Source organism: Arvicanthis niloticus, chromosome 26, assembly GCF_011762505.2.
Source record: "Arvicanthis niloticus isolate mArvNil1 chromosome 26, mArvNil1.pat.X, whole genome shotgun sequence".
Lineage (NCBI taxonomy): Eukaryota > Metazoa > Chordata > Mammalia > Rodentia > Muridae > Arvicanthis > Arvicanthis niloticus.
Genome location: NC_133434.1, coordinates 16,767,177 through 16,782,516, shown reverse-complemented (window position 1 = coordinate 16,782,516; position 15,340 = coordinate 16,767,177).

Below are 15,340 nucleotides of genomic sequence, written 5' to 3'. Positions count from 1 at the left end.
TGGGTGCTGGGATATGAACCCATGTCCTCTGGAAGAGCCTTCAGTACTTTTAACCATGCTGGGCCATCTCTCCAGCTCCGTAAGCTGGCCTTTATGCATTATTATTTATGGATTTAACTCACTTTATGGAATGCTACCTAGCCTCTGTTAATTAGCAAAAAAAGCGGAAGTGGGGTCTGGACAGCTGTGGTGACAGGGAGGACAGGGGTTCTCGGCAGCGGTCGGCTGGAAGTCATTGGTGGGAGGTGGTAACAATAGAAACATTGCTTTTCTGTAAAGGAAAGGACTGACATTTAAAAATTAAAATATTCATGCCAAAGTTCACCTCAGAAGGCTGGCATTCTGAGGATACTCCTGGTACATGTAAGTTTTCTTTATTTAAATTTCATTTGTGTGTGTGCGTGTGTGAACTCGTGTGTGTTTGTGTGTATACATGTGCATGTCATGATGTGAGTGTGAAGGTTTCAGGACAATTTACAGCAATTTCTTTCCATTTGTGTGGATTGAGCTGATGTCACAAGGTTTTTAGTATTTACCCATATATTTACATGTTTAGATCTGGTCTTTCATTTGTAGAAGAGAGGGTATTTATTTAAAAGTTTAAAAATACTTTTCATACGTGTGGGTGTTTTGCCTGCATGGATGTCTGTGTACCGTGTGTATACCAGGTGCCTGTGGAGGCCAGAAGCAAGTACTGGATCTCCAGAAGCTGCAGTTACAAGTTGTTTTGAGCTGCCATGTGGGAGTTGAACCTAGATCTTTTGGAAGAGTAGCCTGTGCTCTCAATCACTGACCCATCTCTCTTGCCACCTACAAGTATTTTTAATATTGCATGACTGACGCATATAACATATTCCCCAAATATGTGTTCATTGTGATTTTTTAAAATGAAAAAATAGTTTATGTATATGGGTAGTTTGTCTGAATGTGTATATCTGAGTGAGATGTGTGTGCCTGGTGTCTGAGGGGGTCGGAAGAGGATGTCAGGTTCTCCAGGAACCGGAGGGAGTTCCAGGCAGTTGTAAGCTGCCATGTAGATGCCGGATTCAGATATGAGTCCACTGAAAGAGCAGCCAGTGCTCGTACCACTGAGCCATCTCTCTCGTCCCTTATTTTTGACATTTATTTTATTTTTATTTACGTGTTACCTGTATGTTTGTGTCATCTGAGTGCAGGTGCGTACAGAGGCCAGAAGAGGGTGCAAGGTCCCCATGGAGCTTGAGTTATAGGTAGTTCTGAGCTGCCTGATGTTACTAAGAATCAAACTCAGGTCCTCTGGAAGAGCAGTAAGCACTTTGAGATTGTCTCACTAGCCCTGGCTGACCTGGAACTTCTCATGTAGACCAGCCTGGCTTCAAACTCTCATAGATGCACCTGTCTCAGCCTCCTGACTGCTGGGGTTAAAGTTATATACTATCATGCCTGGCTTATGATTTTTAAAATTAATGTCAAAATATTTCACTTAAAATATACTTGTGACAGTGAAGTAAAGATAGCTCAGTGGGTAGAGAACTAGCTGTACAAACATGAGGTCCTGAGTTCGAATCCCCAGCACCTACATAAAAAAGCTAAGTGTGGTTGCAAACTCTGTAACTCCAGCACTCTTTGGGGCAGGAACATGTTGATTGGGACTTGAACTCTAGGTTCAGTGAGAGACTTTGACTCCTGGGAATAAGGCAAAGAGTGGTAGGGCAGGACACAAAACAGCATCCTTCTTTGGCCTGTGCACTTGGGTGCATAGGTGTGTGCACTTGAACACATGTATGTGCATAAACCACACACATACACCTTACACATACAAAATATTATATATATATAATTTGTGACCACACATATCTAAACATTTTCCAGTAGTATTTTATTTTGTTTGAACTCTTTAAAATTCCCCTTAAGATAAGTGTTATTTAGTAGATTGTATTTTGGTGTTCAGGTGTATAGGTTTGCGAAATCTTTTCTCCCTCTCTCTTTTTCTTATAACAGCTGCATTAGACTTCCCACGCATAATCTTTATGCAGGTAATTTTTTATGACAGTTATTGAACAAATTTGTTACTTGTAGCTTGAAACAACAAAATGTACTTAGATGAATAAAAAGTACCTTTATTGAAATCCCCGCAGTGAAAATAATTTTGAAACTGCAATTTGAAACTCAATTCTGTTCCTCCCTTTTCCTATTATAGTCTTGATTTTAGTGTCTCTATTTTTGAAAGCCCGAGGCTCCCTGGTACTATAATCATCCTGGGATTATAGACTGTGATTTGGTGTTTAGATCTGTTATTTGGTGTTAATTTTGACTACCACTAGCATTGTGCAAGGGAGTGCATAACTTTGTCCTTCCATGAACAATACTAGAAAATAATCAAAAATAATTTTTGGCAATTTCAGATACAGTTGTTTTCAATTATATCCATTTCTTCACTTACAAACTAGGTTTGGCTTTCTCTTTATATGCTTCCTGTGTATAACTGTCATTCTTCATGAACATTTGTCTTTATTTTCTGTTATAGAAGCAGTGTGTCTTTTTAAAGTATACAGAAACCTATTGACATAGTTAGGATTCCGTATCCCTTCTTGCAAACACTCCCACGATGCAGCATCCACCTTTAAACTGTAACTTAGTCTTTTTCTTTACATGTTGGAGATTTATTTATCACTCCTATGTATGTGTCTGTGTGAGTGTGTGCCTCTGTGTTCCTGTACCTGAGGAGGTGTTTGTGACCTGCCTGGACTGACAGGGACTGGGACTCAAACTTGGGTCCTTTGGAAGAGCAGCAAGGGCCTTCCCTGCTGAGCCACCTCTGCAGCTGCTGGCTTAGTCTTTCTTTTTTGTCTTGTCACCTCCCACGCTGTCTCCCTGTCTCTCTGTCTTGTTGTCTTGCTTTCCCCCTTCTATGTAGAATCTTCTTTTATTACAAGGCAAGGATGGTCTTGCTGGTGATGTTGGGTGTGGCTTGTAGAACTGACCCAGAGGCTTGAAGTGTGTGAGCTCTGGCCCTGGCTGGTTCCTGGCTAAGTCACTGAACATTCTATCTGCTCAGACAATTTTGGAGTACTAGGTCACAGATACAGATACAGATCAAGAAAGCAGAACCTTCTGACTCCTTGTGAGAATTTGATCTCAGGTGACTTATTTACTTATTGTGTATGAGTACACTGTAGCTGTCTTCAGACACACCAGAAGAGGGCATTAGATCCTGTTACAGATGGTTGTGAGCCACCGTGTGGTTGCTGGGAATTGAACTCAGGACCTCTGGAAGAGCAGTCAGTGCTCTTATCCATTGAGCCATCTTTCCAGCTCCTCAGGTGACTTCTATACATGTCACAAAACCTTATCAAAAGACTTCAGAGCAAGCATTTATCTATATGTGAGAAGGCAGCATTGACATTTGTCAAGCTCAGACCGTCAGTGGATATACAGGCTGCTAGGATTTTTATATTGTGAATAAAAAGTCCATGATTAAAAAAAAAGTCCTAGTTTCTACCAAGTTTCTAAGCTTATTATTTTTCAACTAAATCCAGTCCATTTATCTTTTAAAAAATAAACAAACAAAAAAAATCCTCCCACTTTTGTTGAGCAAAACTAAATGTTTTCTTTTGTGGATAAAGGATCTGTCATTGAGAAAATCCATTTTAATCCTTACCATGAAGTGTTCCAGTCAGCACAGGCGTCTCCAAGTTCTTTACCTGCTGAACATAATCCCAAAGGAATGGACTGTTGCAGGGTTCCGGGAATAGAGACAAAGGCCTTGAGTGGGGCCAGCACCAGAACATAGGCAGAGCCAATGGTGCTTCCCTGGTGACTCTGGGGGACGTGTAGGAGACCCCACTGATGTGAAGACAGCCTGAGGACCAGGTGACAGTGAGACAGAAAGTGCTAAGGTGCAGAGGCTGACCTAAGCCCAAAGGCAAGCCTAGCCAAACCGGTGGTGTTCTGTAGGGAGAGAGGTGGTTTGTTTACATGGCTTCTGTGTGGTGCAATGGCCACTGATGTCTGCAGGGGAGAAAAGTCTCAGAACCACAGCCCTGAAAGTTAACAAATGTTGTCATTGTTCCTAACTATCTCACCCTCTAGGGAATAACCGGGCATATCTGGAGACAGTTTTGGTTGACACAGCTAAGAAGGGGGCCACAGCTTTATGGGCCACCTGTTCTGCCAAAGATTCAAAAATGCAAACACTAGCTCCCAAATAAAAAATTATTAATCCCCAAATGTAAATAATGGCAGGACTGTGAGACCTGGTTTTATTTTATATTTTATTATAAATGTATTACATTTTATTTTGTGTGTGTGTGTGTGTGTGTGATAGTGCATGTGTTGAGGTCAGAGAACAACTTGTGGGAGTTGGTTCTCTCCTTCCACCAAGTGGATCTCAGATATCAAACTCACGTTGGAAGGCTTGGCAGCAAGCCCCTTTATCCGCTGAGCCATCTTGCTGGCCCTTGTTTTAGATGTTGACCAGATATTAGCTTGTTTAATCATCATAGCAACTGTGTTGAAGGCATCTTGTTTCAGGTGAAGAATGTGACTTGCAGAATGTCACCCATGCAGTGGAGGAAGCCAGACAGAGCTCTGATGTGCAAATACAGTCCCTGCAGTGGGGGTTGGGAAGGGGCTGTTGTGTCAACTGAAGGTGGAATGATTTTTCAGAGAAGACAGTTGTTTCAACAGACAGGTGTAGTTCATAATGAATGTTAGACACTGGTTAATGTGCAAGCACAAACCATTAGATGTGGGATGAATAATTGAAGTATAGAATCATAAGAAGGGCCTTAAGTATAGCCTACACATAATAAATGTCAATAACTTAAGGAATGAAATTCTACACCTTCTCCTAAGTCTGTATCTGTAAAGGCATTGCCACAGTCAGGATAGAGAACGTGTCTGCCATTCTAGAAGTTTCTGACTATTTATAATCCATCTTACCACCAACCTCCTTACTGTTCCTCCAGTTCCTGCTCAGCCTTGGATCAACCTTGCATCAACAGCCACAGAATCTCTGTGTTCCGTTCCTCTAGATGAGTTGCTTATTTTCACATTTTATGTAAATGAAATTCTACCACCTTTCCTTTTCGTTTCCATGTCTTTCCTATTAGCATCCTCTCCTTAGGATTGTTTTGCGAGTCACCCATGTTGTCACAAGTATTGCCATTTCCTTTTTATTGTCAGTGTTCCAGCCTATGGATCTACCACAGTTTATTTGGGCTGCTACAAATAAGGATGCTGTGTACATGAACAAGTCTTTGTATGGCTATACATTTTAATTTCTTAATGTGAAAATGGTTTCTTATTGCATTTTGAGGATATTTTCAGTAAATGTTTGAGTTTGAAGCCTTGCCTCGATGTCCATCTGCATGCCCGTCAGGTTTCTCTGTCCATTGCCCACACTCGTATTTATGAGAGCTGCAAATGCTAGCACATTGAATGTGCCAATACTGTACCTCATTGTCCATATCAAATGCTTTATAGGTGTTTTTTTTTCTTTTGGATAATATCCTGGGATGAAATGGCAGGTGTACTGGCTGGTTTTGTGTGTCATCTTGACACAAGCTGAAGTTATCACAAAGAAAGGAGCCTCCCTTGAGGAAATGCCTCTATGAGATCCAGCTGGAAGGCATTTTCTCAACTAATGATCAAGGGTGGGAGGGCCCCTTGTGGGTGGTGCCATCCCTGGGCTGGTAGTCTTGGGTTCTATAAAAGCAAGCTGAGCAAGCCAGGGGAAGCAAGCCAGTAAGTAACATCCCTCCATGGCCTCTGCATCAGTTCCTGCTTCCTGACCTGCCTGAGTTTCAGTCCTGACTTCCTTTGGTGATGAACAGCAGTGCAGAAGTGTGAGCTGAATAAACCCTTTCCTCCCCAACTTGCTTCTTGGTCATGATGTTTGTGCAGGAATAGAAACCCTGACTAAGACAGATGTACTCATACCCATACCATACACCCCCATATGCATGTGTATGTGTGATCTTCTCTGAAAGATCATTCCACCTTTAGTTTTGTTAACATGGCAGCTCCCTGCTCCACTGACCGAAGCTGGCACTGCTGTTTCCCTAACGCAAACAACAGCCAACACAGAGCATCATCCCGGGTACCATCCCTAACACAAACAACAGCCAACACAGAGCATCATCCCGGGTACCATCCCTAACACAAACAACAGCCAACACAGAGCATCATCCCGGGTACCATCCCTAACACAAACAACAGCCAACACAGAGCATCATCCCGGGTACCATTTGCCAGCTACAGATCCTTGCTATGTGCTCCAATATGTTGTCTGTTTAAAAAATTGACTTCCATGTTAGCCAGGTTTTCCAGAGAGAAGCAATTGGAGAAAGGATACCACACACACACACACACACACACACACACACACACACACACACAGAGGCAGAGAAAGACAGAGACAGACAGAAACATAGAGACGTGGAGAGAGACAGTGATAGATTGAGAGACAGCTTTACAGAGACAGAGACCCTTAGAGAGACAGAGAAAGATGTAGAGAGACAGAGTGACAGAGATGCATTGACAGAGACACACAGAGATAGACTGAGTGACAGACACACACACACACACACAGAGAGATGGAAAGACAGACAGACACTGACTTAAGGAACTGGCTCCTGTGGGTGGAGGTTGGCAGGTCTACAGTGTGCAGGCAGTTATCGATTCATGCTCGGTCAGGAGCTGGTGCGCAGGCTGTCTCCCTTTTCCTTGGGGGACTCGCTCTTTGAGGTCCGCAGCTCACTTGATGAGCCCACCCATTACAGAACAGCCTGCTTTACTGGAAATGTATTGATTTTAGTTAATTATATCTCAAAAGCACCTGCAGGGCAGCCTACACGGAGACTACAGCTTAACCAAGTCGACACACACGAGTACCCACCACAGGCTTCTTCTGATTGAGTTCATTTTTTTTTTTAACATTGTGTGTTGGTTCGGGGCACAGCATGTACCATGTGTTCACATGAGAGAGGACAACTTTCAGAAGTTGGTTCTCTTGCTGCCTTTGTGAGCCTGGGTCTCTCTTGTTTCTGCCCAGCTGTGTATTCCAGGGTAACTGGCCAGAAAGAGTCTGTGCAGTTCTCCTGACTTGGCCTCCCGTCTAAGAGTTCTGTGATTAATCCACCATTTTAAATGATTTTGAAGTATGGGGCTCAGGTTCCAAAGAATGAATAGTGGCAGCTTCAGTCAACACTTTGTGATCAGTCTATAAAACACATCTAAACCACTGGGGCCTGATGACTTTGAAGACAGTTTGTGTTCCCTAGGAACTGAGAAACACAGAAACAAAACACAAAAACAAATGAGTTCCCTTCCCCCTGTGGCACATTCTGTCTTTCTTGGACTCTTTGAAGACTGGTTGGTGACATGTTTTATCAGATTGGTTGGAGATATATTTTATCTGTTGCATCTGAGGTAACAAAATGCTTTAAACTGAGTAACCTAAAACACAATTTTAGAAAAGATATATTTTTATTTGTATTTATATGTGTGTGTATATTTGGAGGGGGGGCACTTGTATGTAAATACAGTGCCCGTGGAAGCCGGAAGAGGGGACTGGATCCCCTGGAACAAGCCGTTGTAAGCCACCTGGTATGGGTTCTGAGAATCAAACCCCAGTTTTCTGCCAGAGCAGTACTTACCCTTAACCACTGAGCCATCTCCCCAGCCCCTATAAACACAAATTCTTGCTTTCATTTTTGCTATCTGGGAAATCTTTTTTTGTTTGTTTGTTTGTTTGTTTGTTTTTTCAAGACAGGGTTTCTCTGTGTAGCCCTGGCTGTCCTGGAACTCACTCTGTAGACCAGGCTGGCCTCGAACTCAGAAATCCGCCTGCCTCTGCCTCCCAAGTGCTGGGATTAAAGGCGTGCACCACCACCGCCCAGCTTATCTGGGAAATCTAAAACTAGGTATAATACCCGCTTTCTAGTCTTAGCAGATCAGACAGGCCTCGAACTCACAGTGATTCTCCTGCTCCAGCCTCCCTTGTGTGTGCTGGATTATAGGTGAGTCTTGACTCCTGACCCCTGGCTTCTACCTTTGGTTCTGCCCTATGCTGACAAGGCCTCATTCTTGCATGCACTGGCTGAGAAAACAGGCCACTCACCTTCCCATCAGCCCCAGAGGCAGGTAAACTTCTGTCAAGCAAAGGTGGGGCTCTTCATTTTTTATTGTGTAGAGATTTCTAAAGAGTACCTGGAGACATGTTTTAATTTGTTGGGGTGCTATCACAAAACAGTATAGACTGCATGGCCTGAGCGCTGCTTACATTTTTTTTTTAACCCTTTCTTAGCTTTATATTTTATGTTTGTGACTGTTTTGCCTGAATACCACTGGTGTCTGCCCGATGTCAAAAAAGGATATCAGATCTTATGGAACTGGAGTTCCAGAAGACTAGCCATCGTGTAGGAACTTGGAATCAAACCTGGCTTCTCTGGGTTGCAGCCATTTCTCTTCGCTCTAGTGCTTAAGTTTCTGGAGGCTGGGAAATTCCACATCAAGGTACTGGTTCATTTGCTGCCTTGAGAGGACTCACTTTCTAGGTGGCAGAAAAACCTTGTTGCTATATTTCTAGGTGGAAGAGTGTACCAGCACCCACGGACTATTTTTTAAAATGTTATTTTTATTTTATCTTATTTATATGAGTACACTGTAGCTGTCTTCTGACACACCAGAAGAGAGCATCAGATTTCATCATAGATGGTCATGAGCCACCATATGGTAGCTGGGAAATGAACTCAGGACCTAACTGCTGAGCCATCTCTCTAGCCCCCCTATGAACCTCTTAAGAGCACTAATTCTAGACTCTAGAACTCCCCCTAATGACAGACATTTGTCAGAGCCATTAAAGACTCTATGGCCCATGATGTCATCTTGCTACAGTAGGTGGGCCTTGTTCTGAGACTATTTTCAAATAACCTCAGTACATTCTTTAAAATTTAGTTAAAAATTAAATCTACATTTCTGCAATAATCATACCTATTTCTAGGGTACGCCGATATTTTGATACATGCATCAATTAGTATAACATCATGGCAAACACTGATAAGGTCTCTGTGTTGGAAGATCCCAAATGGTCTCTGAGCCATTATATATATTAAACCTATGTACAACCTTCTGCACGATACTTACTTCTTTCTAGCCATCACATTAGCCATCTCCTTTGGTTAGCTTTCTGCACTGTGATGGAATACCTCATTACAGAGGTTTATCCTGGCTTGACGATTTAGAGGTGACCACCGATGATGAGGGAATAGAGCCTTTGTTTGGAGCTGTGGCAAGGCAGCATACAATGTTGGGAATGCAAGGCAGAGCAAAGCTGCCCATTTGTCACCAGGAAGCAAAGAAGGAGGAAGAAGCAGACATGGCGTCTTGTTCCTCCTCAGGGTGTGCCTCTGATGATCCAAAGACCTCCCAGTAGGCTGGACCGACCAGAGGCTGGACCGAGTCTTAAACACATGGGTCTTTGTAAACCTCTTCAGCATCTAACCTGTAGTGTCATCTAAGGTGAGATGTAGACTAGGCAGCTCGATGCCCACCTTGGGATTTCAGGAAAAAGGTCGGGGCAGGAGATGTTAACTTTCGGAGTTCCCGTATGGCATCTGAACTTGAGATGGAGTGTGGTCCCCAAGGGAGTGACTGTGGTCAGAGAAGACTCAAGGACTGCAGCACAAGGCCACTCTAACATTTAGATGTCAGCGAGAAGGAGAGGGAGAGGAAAAAGGAGCAAAGCTTGGGGACAAGGGGCCCTCCCTCTATAAAGCAGAAGAAACCAGTGTGACACTTGAAATTGAATGGTGCTGGCACCTGTTATCACAAGCACGAATCACAGCTCTCGTTGGCTAAGCTGGTTGGCAGTGCCTGGTGACTGACAAGACATTCTGGATGAAGGAGTGTGGACTGAAGCATTGGAGTGGTTTCAAGAGAGGAAAGAAGGGCTAAGTAGGAGCACAGGTTACAGACACGGAAACAAAGCTCGCTTTGTCCTGTCCAGGGTACTGAAGATATAAAGTAACCAGGAGGAAGGCATGTAGACAGCGCTTCTGGAGCTTATGCTCAGACAGGGAACTAATGGTTCTATTTGACCGTTGATGCTGCTGTTCGCAGAAAAGAACATGCAGTCTGGGACAGTGTTGTACAGTTAAATATTCAATGTCTTATGTCTGCTCATGGAGCTTTTAATTCTTTGGTTTTGCTGGTGCTTAGGAGCCAGCATTTTAATAGTATCTTATGAGACTCTGATACAATTTGTCTCAACACATCTGTTGAGATACCCTCAGCTACAAGGCCTTTGAAAATTTAAATACACAAATTGGTGTAATTGGGTGGGTTAGTAGAGGGTAGGGTGGCCAGGGACGAGTGGACCTATGAATAAGGGGCAGAGAGTGTCGTAGTCACATACATGGTGGGTACTGGGGAAGTAGAATAGGATTTGGAGATTGCTGGATGTGATGAGAGCATATGCGAAGAAGAAGGATTAAGGATGCCTTCCAGGTCTCAGACTTGATTGGCAGTGACATAATTTTAAGAGATAAAACCAACCAACCAACTGTAACTCTTGGCTTTTCCTCCTGACCACTTTGTTTCCAGAAATAACAGCTCCAAGACTAATTATTTATTAGTCAATAGTCAATTATTTGGCTCTGTTCCCATACTTAACTCATATCTTAATAATCCAGTTTCTTCTACTCTAAGTGTGCCACACAGTTGGTTATCTTCTCAGGTTTATGTGTTTGTCTTCTCAGAGCTCCCAGGTAAATCTCCCTGAGTCTGACTCTTTTCCAGAATCTTCCCCCTCCCCACCTCTCCCTCACCCTCTCTGTCAGAACTCCCACCTCCTATTTTCTGCCTCAGCTCATTGGCCATCAGTTTTTTTGTTGGCAGGTGAATGCTTTTACACAGTGCACAAGAGGCTGTCTCTAATTCAGCAGCAGCAGCAACAATAACAACAATAACAACAACAACAACAACAACAACAACAACCAAAGCCACAGAGGAAGAACAGCTGAAGCTGAGTGGCAGAAGGAGCCCTCAGTCCAGTCATTTGGAGTCAGAGATAGGCACATGGAGATGTTTAGTAGTTAATGACATCTAGCACTTTAATGCTCAAGAGAGATCTGGAGGCTTGAGATGTAGAATTGAGAGGGAGCATCTGGGAGATGGCAACCAAATGCGAATGGACGCCATCACTTAAAGAAGGAGGCAGATAGTGAAGGCAAGAAGACCAAGCACATTGAAATAACGCCAGGGAATATTTTCATAGGCAGAGAAAGAGGAGCCAGAAGCGGATACTGGAAAGAAAAGGCTAGGCATTGCACTGTAGCTGAGTTGATAGAATGCTTGCCTAGCATGCTCAAAGGGGATGGGGTGGGCTGGTGGGGGTAGTGATAAGAGTGTGTGTTACATATGTAGATATCTGTGGAGATCGCCCCCTGGTGATTTCTATATGCACAATTTAGGAAAGTCATGTTCAAGATATTTGTCTCATTTCCAATCTCATGTTCTGGAAGCTGGTTGTTCTTAGTGATTCTTATCCTTGAGATGTTTAGAAATATCCTGCCGGGCAGTGGTGGCTCACGCCTTTAATCCCAGCACTTGGGAGGCAGAGGCAGGTGGATTTCTGAGTTCGAGGCCAGCCTGGTCTACAGAGTGAGTTCAGGATAGCCAGGACTACACAGAGAAACCCTGTCTCAAAAAAACAAAAACAAACAAAAAGAAAAAGAAAAAGAAAAAGAAAAAGAAAAAGAAATATCCTTTGGGATGAGGAAATGGGTGTGGCTGTGAAAGTCACCAGAACTGTGCTTGCAGCTGCACACACCTCTCATGGCCGTCATTCCACTGTGGGATGAACTTTACAGGAACATGTGTACAGTGTCCTTGATGGAGCATCCTGACCCCATCTTAAAGATGAAGCCAATAAAAAAACAATGGTCAGAGTAAGTTCATTTCTGTTTGCTGCAAAATTGGAGCTTGACCTTGCTTTAACCTGTTTGAGGAGTTTGACATATTCCCTATCCTATGGGGTTTGATTCATAGCTTGCATGTACCCTGTTTTGACAAGTTCCTATATAAGTGACTCCCTGATAATCCCCCAGCCTTGCAGTTCTTTGGGCTCTATAAGCCCCATTATGTTCCCTATATTCAGTGCTAGTTTTTCAAACCCCACTTTAGGGAGACAGCCCTGTCTGGCAGAAACTAAAGCTTGCTTAATTAGACTGGAGAATCTGGGCAACGGTCTTCACTCTCATTTGATGGGATCAACAGCCTTTGCTTTCTGTGTTCCAAAACCTCTACAGAAAAAAGTGACCGAGCTGCTCCCAGCCTACAGGCTCTGTTTCTTAGGGTGTGTTTCCATTTCTCACTGAGAAGTGAATCAGTGTGGTGAATGGAGCTCCTGTCTTCTCTGATGAAGTGACCCCTTCCTTCACATTTGAGATACATGGTTTGAAAAGCAACCCAGTTTGTAATAATCTTTCGAAGGTGCTGATGGAAAACTATAAAGGATTTTTTTTAAAAGGGAAGTGTCCAAGACTTAGACACATTCTAAATCCCAGTTTAGGGGAAGCTAACACCCTCTTCTGGCTTCTGTTAGTACTAGGAATGCATGTGGTACATGTGACTACAAGCAGGCATTCTATTTACACATAGTTTTTTTTTTTTTTTTTTTTTTTAGAATTTATTTTATTTTATGTAAGTACACTGTAGCTGTCTTCAGACACCCATATGAGGGCATCAGATCTCATTATGGATGGTTGTGAGCCACCATGTGGTTGCTGGGATTTGAACTCATGACCTCTGGAAGAGCAGTCAGTGCTCTTAACCACTGAGCCATCTCACCAGCCCTTACACATAGTTTTAAAATGAATTAAATCAGCAAAGCCAAGTGAGTCACTAAAGTGGCTGGGCAGCTGCTCAACCTCAGGGTCCAGTCTTCCTCATTCCTTCTGTTTAGGATGTTACCTTATCAGATCTGATGACCTGTGAGCCACCACAGGGGGTATGGATCCATGACCTGCTTTTCTAGTCTAGTGTCTGGTTCAGGAATGGACATTCAACCCCAACAGATTCATTCCTTCCTGAGGTGGAGAGTGGGTAATAAGGTGGTATTGAATTTAAGAGTGAAATGGTAGCAGTTTTTTTCCAGAGAGGAGTTGACACATAAGTTCTCTTCAGGAATTAGCTTTATTAGGAGAAAGGGCCTTGAGGCTTTGAGAGCGTTAGACAAGAGCAATATAGTTACATTAAACTGAAGCTTCCTTTTAAAACCTGGACAAGAGCTTCATTATGGGGCATGGTTTACAGTAAGAGGGAGAGAGCCTTCGTGGGCAGGGTGGAGGGTGGTGTTGGGAGGAGGGAGCAAGCCTTTTGAGAAATCCCCTATAGAAAAATACCTGCCTTTTTTCATTTTCAGGGCATGTGGGAAGTTTTCCACTATGTGATTTAGTTTGGGATAACACGTATGGCAAAGGAGTGTGGGGGAGCCAGACAACCAGGTCAGACAATAAATCAAGAGTGGCAAGAACCACAGCTCAGCACAGCCTTTTAGCTCTGCATGGGGGCGGTATGGTCTCCAAGTGGCCAGTGTCTTCAAGGGACAGGCCTACATTCTGACAGCTGTTAAGTGGTCCCCGGTCCATGTTGTTAGAGACTAGGATGATTCCCATTGTGATGCTTGTTATTCTTGGTTGTCAACTTGACTACATCAGGAACTAAGACCCCCAAATGGCTGGGTATACCTGTGAGAGATGTTTTGCTTAACTGGATCATTTGCAGTGGGAAGGTTTGCTTCTAATCCAGATCTCTGAGGTGGGAAGACACACCTCTAGTCAGGGCCACACCCACTGGAAGTCTCCATCGTGCATATAGAAGAGGGAAGCTCTCTCTTTTTGCCTGCCCCCTTCTACCCTTGCTAGCAAGGATTTCAGCATCTACAGAAGACCAGCTGAGATATCCAGCCTCGTGGACCGAACACTTACTGGGTTCTTGTACCTTTCTGTAAATGGGCAGCCATTGTTAGAGTAGCTGGGCCACAGCTTGTAAGTCATTCTAGTTGTCCCAGTCCTACGGGGCATTTAACTGGGATTAGAAGACCTGGAAGAGAGGACTGGAGGACAGGGGTACACAAAGAACCACAGCTTGTCTATAGTCTGATCAAACCATTATTTTAATTTTTTCACACAGGAGTTATATACACATAGAGGCAGGATGTGGGGAAGCGGATGATGCAGGAGCGTAGGTGTTCTCAGGGGGAGTACAGATATCTTCCAGAACAGAGTGTGGGCTGGGTGAAGAAGCAGGAAACAGGTCACTATGACTCTATGATTCCTTTGTTCTTAACTAAGCTGGTACTTTCCACCAAGGCTACCTATCTACAAGGTCTATAGCTATCTGTTCTAGGGTTAGTGTTTTCCCACGGAGACCAAGACCTTGTGTTAGTAGGCATGTATGACCAACTTAGGCCTATGGCTGACTTAGGCCTTCAGTGTATAAGCAAGGTTGCTCCCGACACTAGTAAATACATTCATTCTGTTACTCAGGAGAATCTTGGTTAGTACATGTATCCAGGCTGGTGCACATCTACTTCCCTGCTATACGACGATGATGTTTCCAAAGGGAACAGAAAGAAACAGGGCCAGCCACAACTATAATCCACACTTCTGATGTGCCAGCTGAGAGTGAGTCCAGCTGTCGTTTTGACTTTTTTTCAGTTGGTCTTGAGGTTTAGTCAAGGATGGACTAAAATTTGTGATCGCCCTGTGCCAGGCTCCTTAATGCTGCTATTACAGGTATAAATGACCAGATAAACTATTTGTGGTGCTAGGAGCTGAACCTGGAGCCTTACACATATGAGACAAGCACTGTACCACTGGGCCACACCCCCAGCTCATATAACTGTCATTAGAGTTCAGGTTGTAATTCCATTCTGACTTAGGCTCCCTGACTTACACAAGCATTTGTTATCTGCAACCGATAGACTCCTCATAGTGATCCAGTGGCTTAAATATCCATTCACTTTATTGTGGTTGGGAATCTTTATTAGATATCTTTAATGGGTCTGAAACTCACTCCTGAGCCTCCATACTTGCTATGACCAGGAAAAAAAAATTGACAATTGTAATTTTTAAATTTTAAGTTACTTATGAACAATATCCCTGTAAGGGGAACTAATTATGTTTATTACAACACAGGGAAAGAATAAGCAAGATCTGTGGGGTTCTTCTGGGAAATCTCTCTCTGTAATGACGGCTGCTCGCTGCTTTAATGTTTCAATTAGAAGACAGAGAGGGACCTGCCTCAAACAAGATTAGTAACTAGAATTATGATTACATTCACCAAGGCCAAT